The sequence below is a fragment of the Brachyhypopomus gauderio genome, chromosome 2, assembly GCF_052324685.1.
Source record: "Brachyhypopomus gauderio isolate BG-103 chromosome 2, BGAUD_0.2, whole genome shotgun sequence".
NCBI classification, from domain to species: Eukaryota; Metazoa; Chordata; class Actinopteri; order Gymnotiformes; family Hypopomidae; genus Brachyhypopomus; species Brachyhypopomus gauderio.
Window position 1 is genome coordinate 13,618,404 of NC_135212.1, and position 8,541 is coordinate 13,626,944.

An 8,541-nucleotide genomic window follows, 5' to 3' on the forward strand; every position below is an offset into this window, starting at 1 on the left:
CATTCACCGATGTCCTGCCATTGAGGCTCCTCGCACACGTTTGCTAGTGACACGTGTGGTTTAGATCGAGGAAATGAGAACAGGTCTTCCTGTTCTAATGGGGTTTGCACCATTGCCACAGCCCACACGCAATCCCACACAATAGCAGTGACAACCAAACAATCATGTTTTCCAACCTTAAATTTATCCTCAAAACCTCTATCGGGGCCCTCACTCACATGCAGCGTGCAGTGCAGTGACCCCTACGGTCTCAACATCAAATCACCTGGCAACAAACTACACACTTCACACATGAAGTGTTCCCAACACTCTCCTCCTGCACTCTGCAGCTCATAAACATACAGTGGAACTCCTGCTGATAACTGAACTGCAACACAGCTAACTCCCACTCCATAAACAACCCCTCAGGCCTGCTACTCAGGCCCAACGTACACATTAAATCAAAACCCATAACATACATTTAACAGTTAAAATTAAAAATTAATGTTCAAATGTATTATTTCATCTACATCGGAGAGGCTTTTTTTTTTTCTTTGAATGGGTGGCACCACTATAAACCTAAATCTTTTATTTTAGTGCCGTTTACAGTCAGTGTTATTTTAGGCAGGCCCTCCGGCCCTACACTAATCTTCTGCAAGCATTGATAAATTAAATGATAATTTAAACCAGTTACTTTCCTTTTGTTGTCTTCCAGTGGTCCTGTACCGTCCAGCCTCTCCGCTGCCCGTCAATCTCTGGAATTTCTGTTTCTCTGCTCAGCATTTTCTTCATTTTCAGGACAATCTCTTGCAAAGTGTCCTAGTTTTCCACAGTTGTAACATTCACCACCTCTCCTCTGGGGTAACTCTCTCGTCTCCATCCACCTCGTCTTCTTCCTCTGCCTCTGACGTGGCCCCTCCCGCGTTCTCTGGGAGTTCTCTGCACCATGGTCTCAGCTTACTTCTGGATTTTCTTGTTCACTCTCCATGCCAGCTGTGCCTCGTGATGCTTGGCATGATCTTCTATGGTTTTCAGGGTAGCGTTGTTGTACCCAATGCACTGGGCTCTGATGAGGTCACTTATGTCTTTTCTCATGCTTACCAGGAAGCTGTTTCTTAGGTGGGCTTCCCATGGGCTGGCCTCCGCCGCCCTCCGCTCGTGTGCTGGTGCTACAAGACTGCTGTGGTCAGTGTGAACTCTTGTCTCATGAGGAAGTCGCTGACAGGTTCTCCGTCTTCTTGTTTACATGCAGCTATTTTGGACGTGTTGATAGTGGCTGGGTGTGCAGCTTCCAGCCTTGCGACCAGGCGTCCTACAATCTCTCTGTAGGGCCCGTTTGGATCCTCCTGTCCAGCTGCTGTTCCCACTCAGTGTTGTGGAGTCGGACGTCATCGGACGTCTCCCGGTGTCCGGTCTCGGTCTATCTTGTTTGACTGGATGACAAGACTGAACAAAAGCTGTCAGTTCTTCGCCGAAGCGCTTACCTCCCATCTCTGTCGGTTTACCCAGGCCCACCGCCGCCTTCATGATGTCATCTCCTGTTCAGTGACGGTGGACCATGATGTCTCCTTCAGGGCCTGTGACCTTGACCATTGGGAAGGTCGTTGCGCACCCTGGGGTGGTCAGTTCAAGCATCACCTGACCCTTTCTTTCTGTGGCACGGCTTCTTGTGTGTGCTGCCACGGGTGAAGCTGGCGGCGGGGGTGGTGGTGGCGTTGGGGAGGTGGCGCTTCCCATCTTTCGGCTGGCGCATTCCATCGCCTGGCGGACGTCATCATACGGGACTAGTGGCCCTGGGTGCAGCGGCAGCTGTTGGGCTGGTGGGAGTGAGGGAGGCAGAGGTTGTGGTTGTGATACCTGATGGGAACTGATGGCGCTGGAGCTCACAGTGCAAGTGTGGCAGACAGAGTTTGCTGTCGTGGTGGCGCCAGAGCTGGTGGCGCTGGAACTGGCGGTGGAGGTGCGGGAGGCAGGGGTAGCGGCTGTGGGTGAATCTGAGCGTGGCGCAATTGCTGAGCCGGGTTGGCTGGCGCAGATCTCGGTGGGGCAGCGTCGAGGTCTGGTCGGCTACAACAACACACTGAGAGACTTTGTTAGTACACTTTTTAATCCCTACCTGTCGTGCTTGCCTTTTCTCGGCTTCTTCAAACCAACATTTAGCTTTTTCTTCCATATCTGCTTTATGTTTAACAAAATACTTACGAGTTTTTCTCTATCTGCGACCTTGGGCTCTGTTTTTATTCTCTCAACTAGTCGGCGCAGATAGTCTACACTCAATGTTCCCTTTGAACCAAACCCATAATGCTAAAAAAACCCACATGTCGAGTTACATCTTCTAAATAATCTCTGGTCATTTGGTAATTTACACTTATAATAATTATTATTATTATTATGCTATGAGCCTCCGATGCTTTACTCTTATTATGTATTCTACCCAAATGATGTTTACCCATAATTCTAGATAATCCCAGAGATGACCCTTCACACTTTTTTTTTTTTTTTTTTTTGTGAGGGGTCCAAAAAAAAATCCCAAATCAATTAAACACGTCAGAAAAAGTCCTCAAAATTTAGATCCGCTACTGCATACCAACGTAACAAACAGTTCCACCCGCCCCTATCGGATATCTCTGCCGCTCCGGAGCTAGCCAACACCGTATTACGTCTAATCAGTGCGCTTCTGCCCAGCTGGATCTCTGGCCAGACTGACGGGCGCTAGGCTAAGTCCTATCTCGCGTGGGCGATATCGCAGTATCCCCACCTTATAGACTTTATATTCTCAGGCGATACCTCTCTGTATCCCTGTAGGCGATACCTCTCTGTATCCCTGTAGGCGATATCTCACTATATCCCTATCGTATAACAGAGATCATCCGGCGGGCAGACACTGGCGGATATTTAACACTTAAAAACAAAAAAAAATTCCTAGAATTTTATAAACTGAAAATTCCCACTCACTGCGGTTTGTTTGATCGGGCGGAGAACACCACCGGAGACTGGCGGTGACATCACTCCCTGGATAGGTACTTTCCCTTTGCTCGTGGGGTTCCCACTTTGCCCAGCCCAGCCAGGGATCTCATCCCCCGGGGAGCGTCCTCGAAGATCAGTCACCGCCTTTCCGGGGTGCCTCTCGCCGATCCTGCTCGTGACGCCAAATTGTCGTGGAAATTTTCTAATAAATGGATGAGGACTCAGACGTGGTTAAATGATTAATTTATTACAAAAATATAAATATATATAAATAGGACAAAGACAGGTACAAGACAGACACAGACATGAGAGTCTCATTCAAGCATGACAACTCTGAAGGCAGGGGGGCGCTCCCCCTGCTTATATACAACCTTAAACACAATTCAGCAGTTCTAACAGCAGGTTATCTTTAGCACAGCATGTTCCAAAACATAAGCGTCCAGCAGGCTACTTTGTCTCACATGTGTGTATCTCCTAATATGGACTTCCCTAGAGTTAGCGGAAGCAACTGATGTATCAGTTGAACACAGAGAAAGCTAAATGACCCAAGACTAGTAGCCTAGTGACTACCAGTTAACAGAGTGCTCTTACCCTCAGCACTCTCCCTGACCTGGGTCACGTATAGCACACATGCATAATATGAACTAAACATGGTTACACTGAATCACACTACTTCATTATTGTAGTCCTTCTGCTTAGTCAGAATGGACATGTACTAAATCATAAAGTTCATAATGATCTCTTATAATAACTAAACATGATCTAATCAATGATAATTAGTCAATAATCAATAATTTCTCTCACAGCTGTCAGAGAGGGAGGGGCAGATGGAGAATCTGCGCTCAAGCCAGCAGGGTCGGGAGCACGAGCTTTAATACTGACAGATGCAATTATTTTATTAGCATCACAGTGTTTGTGTGCAAATCTAAAAAAAAAATTAAAACATTGTCTTTGAGATATACTTTAGAATTTCATTAATGCAGGATCCATTCCACATATCACCACAGTGTCTTCCCCCATGATACGCTGCACCACCTCACAAACTGCGCTAAGAGGCTTGCCCGGTGGTCCTCCACCTGAATGTGATTCAGTTAGAATGTATGCAGTATCCAAAATAAATCAGAGAAAACATATGAATAACAAAAGAAAGAAGGAAACAATTTTTTTATAAAGATTATTTATTAACTACGTAAATACGCTGTGTTATTTTACAAAAATCATGACTGCAACATTATTAAGTTAAATGTGAAGGTATTTCAACATTTTCTGAATTTTATCTTGACATTTCTCAGGAAATATTCTTGAACATGAAATCCGATCCAGTGATTGGTTCTTGCAGGGAGTTTTGAAACGACGTCATCCAGGATCAGCTTTGCGGTACAGCCAGGTGTCGTAAATCAGCTCTGAGACTGACACTTACGAATTGCTCCTACACTTCGCTTAAAGTGAGACTGAGAGACTTGATAACTAACTTTTAGTCTCAGCTTTTAACTAAGAATTATTTTAGACATAAGTCAATTCTTAGCAGCATTCTTAGGAGTAATTCTAAGAAGTTTGATAAATACGGGCCCAGGTCTCTAGGCGTATCTCAGCATGCTTGGCAGATATTGCTTCATGGATGACTACTCACCACTTGAAGCTCAACCCTAGCAAAACTGAGCTTCTGTACATTCCAGGAACCCCAAACCCACACAATGACCTCACAGTTTCCTTTGAGAACATCTTGTTAACAACATCAGAAACTGCTAGAAGCCTGGGTGTAACGTTGGACAACGAGTTGTCCTTCTCAACACATGTTTCTGTGTTTTTTTTTTTTTTGTATTTCTCTGTACAGCGTCCTTGGGTACTTTGAAAGGCGCTATAGAAGTGGAAATAATAATAATAATAATTATTATTATTATGTTTCAAAGCTGACCCTTTCTCCTCTGCAACATACGGAGAATATGACCCTTCCTTTCACAGGAAGCTACTCAAGTGCTTCTGCAGTCTCTAGTAATCTCTAAGCTGGACTACTGCAATTCCCTTCCCTCCCACTTGTCATCACTTGCAGGTCTTCCTCTACGGATCATCAGACCTCTACAACTAATTCAGAATACTGCAGCACGACTGGTCTTCAATCTACCCAATTCTCACATGTGACTCCTCTGCTACGCTCTCTTCACTGGCTTCCAGTAGCGGCACGCATCAGATATAAAACCTTGATGCTTGCATACAAAGCCAAAAATGGCCTGGCCCCTCCCTACACAATGTCCATGGTAAAAAGCCGAGCCGTACAGCGAACACTCAGAACCTCAAGCTTGGCTCGACTTGAAACTCCGTGCTTAAAGTCTCATGGAAGACAAAGCTCCAGACTATTTAAAGGTCCAGAAATTGTGACCCTGTCTCATGGTGTGAGGTCACTTGGGTTTGTTATAATAATGTTGGTGGAATGTGGTTTCTCGGAGACCCTCAAGACCGTGCTATGTCTGGTCTTATGTTATGCTGATAAACACATTGGAGTGCACGCCGGTCACTAGCACATATTGAGTTGTTCATATGTATAGTTTTAACTATGTTTCTGTTTTATCTGTGTATTACTGTGGATACAATGCTAACACTCATTGGTGATTAAGAAACCAAGAAGATACCTGAAAATGTGTTTGGTGCTGCCATTAGATTAATGGATGTTTCCTTGTTCATCCATCTACTCCAGTGGAACAGCTACAGAAACTGCTAACCCACCCCTAACTCACTGGAGAAGCTGACATCCGCACTGAACTAACTACACTGACTGCATACAATGTAAAAACACGGATTGTTCAGCTGGACCTCCCAAGGGAGGATGGACACCCTCAAATAAATCTGGCTTTGAGTGCATAAATCGTACAGTTCTGCAACTAAGATGCGTGTTTAGATGATGAGCGTGTCAGATGACCCACGGATTTGCTCTTGCAAAAGCACATTGCTCTTGTGAGTGTGTAAGCCTTTAATCTATAAGCAGATATTCTCAATGTCATAAAATTATCTGTAAGTTGAGACATTAATAAATATAAATTGAGCCAGTAAAACTGACACTGTGGCTCTATATTCATAAGTATCATTAGAACACGATTATTTCTGCTTAATATACCGGCACTGAATTGCTTTATCATTGTGATTTCTATATAAAACCAAAGAAAATGATTGGATACTTTTACATTATTGGGTACTTTATGTTGCAATACTATTTTTTTGTTTATATTTAAAGAATTTCATTTAAAAATCAACTAAGATAAAATGGCTATGAAAACTCGTCAACCACGGTGCATCTGACCAGTTTCCATAGCTGAAATCGTTTTGTTCAGTGCTACCGCGAGTTTTACTTATTTGGACATTGTGCCGTGGGGTGAGGAAGCTGTGATATGACATGTTTGCTGACTGTTTTACGACCTGTTTAGTAGCTGGGCCACCCAGTGGAGGATGGGTTCCGTCTTGAGTCTTGGTCCTCCCAATATTTCTGCCTTAACACACCCAGGAAGTTTTCTGCACCCAAACATTTGCCATTGAACTATATAATCAAAACACCAGTAAAACATTCACAAAGATGCCATTTGTGAAGCAGGAAGAACAATTGGGTTGTAATGATCATTAATTAAGGTAATTAAGGTATTTTCCTTTCAGATTTTACAATGTCAGCACATTTGTACTACTAGCACAGTCAGACCTGATGCTGTCTAACGAGCTGTGCTCTTCGGCCTGAAGAACAGTGATAAGAAACAGCCCAATGCAGCCTGCAGAGATATACGCTCACTAGCCACTTTATTAGGTACACCTTCCTAGTTCTGGGTTGGACCCCCTTTTGCCTTCAGAACTGTTGCTGCAGATTTGTCGGCTGCAAATCCATGATGCGAATCTCCCGTTCCACCCAAAAGTGCTCTATTGGATTGAGAACTGGTGACTGTGGAGGCCATTTGAGTACAGTGAACTCATTGTCATGTTCAAGAAACCAGTCTGAGATGATTTGCGCTTTATGACATGGCACGTTATCCTGCTGGAAGTAGCCCTCAGAAGATGGGTACAACGTGGTCATAAAGGGATGGACATAGTCAGCAACAATACTCAGGTAGACTCGGGTAGATGCTCAATTTGTACTAATGGGCCCAAAGTGTGCCAAGAAAATATCCCCCACACTACTGCACCACCACCAGCCTGAACTGTTGATACAAGGCAGGATGGAGCCATGCTTTCATGTTGTTGACACCAAATTCTGACCCTACCATCTGAATGTCGCAGCAAAAATCAAGACTCATCAGACCAAGCAACATTTTTCCAATCTTCTATTGTCCAATTTTGGTGAGTCTGTGCTAATTGTAACCTCAGTTTTCTGTTCTTAGCTGACAGGAGTGGCACCCAGTGTGGTGGTCTGCTGCTGTAGCCCATCCGCATCAAGTTTTGATGTGTTGTGCGTTCAGAGATGCTCTCCTGCATGCCTTGGTTTTTGGCTTTGAGTGCATAAATCGTTGTACAGTTCGGCAACTAAGATGCATGTTTAAATGATGAGCATGATGAGTAACGACTATTTGAGTTACTGTTGCTGTTCTATCAGCTCAAACCAGTCTGGCCATTCTCCTCTGACCTCTGGCATGAACAAGGCATTTGCGCCCAAAGACTGCCGATCACAGTTTCTGAAATACTCAAACCAGCCCATCTGGCACCAACAACTATGCCACATTCAAAGTCACTTAAATCACCTTTCTTCCCCATTCTGATGCTCAGTTTGAACTGCAGAAGATCATCTTGGCCATGTCTACATGCCTAAATGCATTGAGTTGCTGCCATGTGATTGGCTGATTCGACGTTTGCGTTAATGAGCAGTTGGACAGGTGTACCTAATAAAGTGGCCAGTGAGTGTATATTACAGTAATAAAATGCTGCCCTCTTCTGGTAAAATTGCAATAAATTAATTTTGGCGCCTTGACTTCAATACCTCTTGAGGCTCATGTGAAGCCATGTGTTCCCAGACACACTCCACTTTATCTTTGTGTTTTTTTGTTGGTTTGTTTTCTTTGTATTCTGAGCCACTCTGGTTGAGCGTCTTCACTGTAACTTTGCTGATCCAATGAAAAAAATGTCCATGCTTCATCAACTTTTCAAGATTTTATTCTCTTTTGACAACAGACAAGAAGTAAATATCGTTTTACAAACACTTAAAATATTTATATCTAAGTCCGTTCAGTCTCTCAAGTTAGTGACTGTACATTATCAGGCCCAAACATGTTAACACAAAATAAATATGATGAAAAGCTTATTGTCCATATTACAAATAACAAATTCACTGTCTATATAAAGGCATAATAACAAATGTTATACACAAATAAAAACAAATGAAAGACAATTACCATGTGCCATATACAAAATAAGGTTATTTTGGACACTAAGTCTTTTCTCTTACCCACAGTGCTACAGTTATCTTCATTACTGAACTCTGGTCATAGAACCCATTACACTCCACGTAAAAATAGACTTTTACATAAAGACTATATTTTTATAAAAACATAATTTTTTATATTTTAGACACATTTTTGGCAGTTTATACTTTTATACTTAACTATTATATGACATTTAAAATAATTTCTA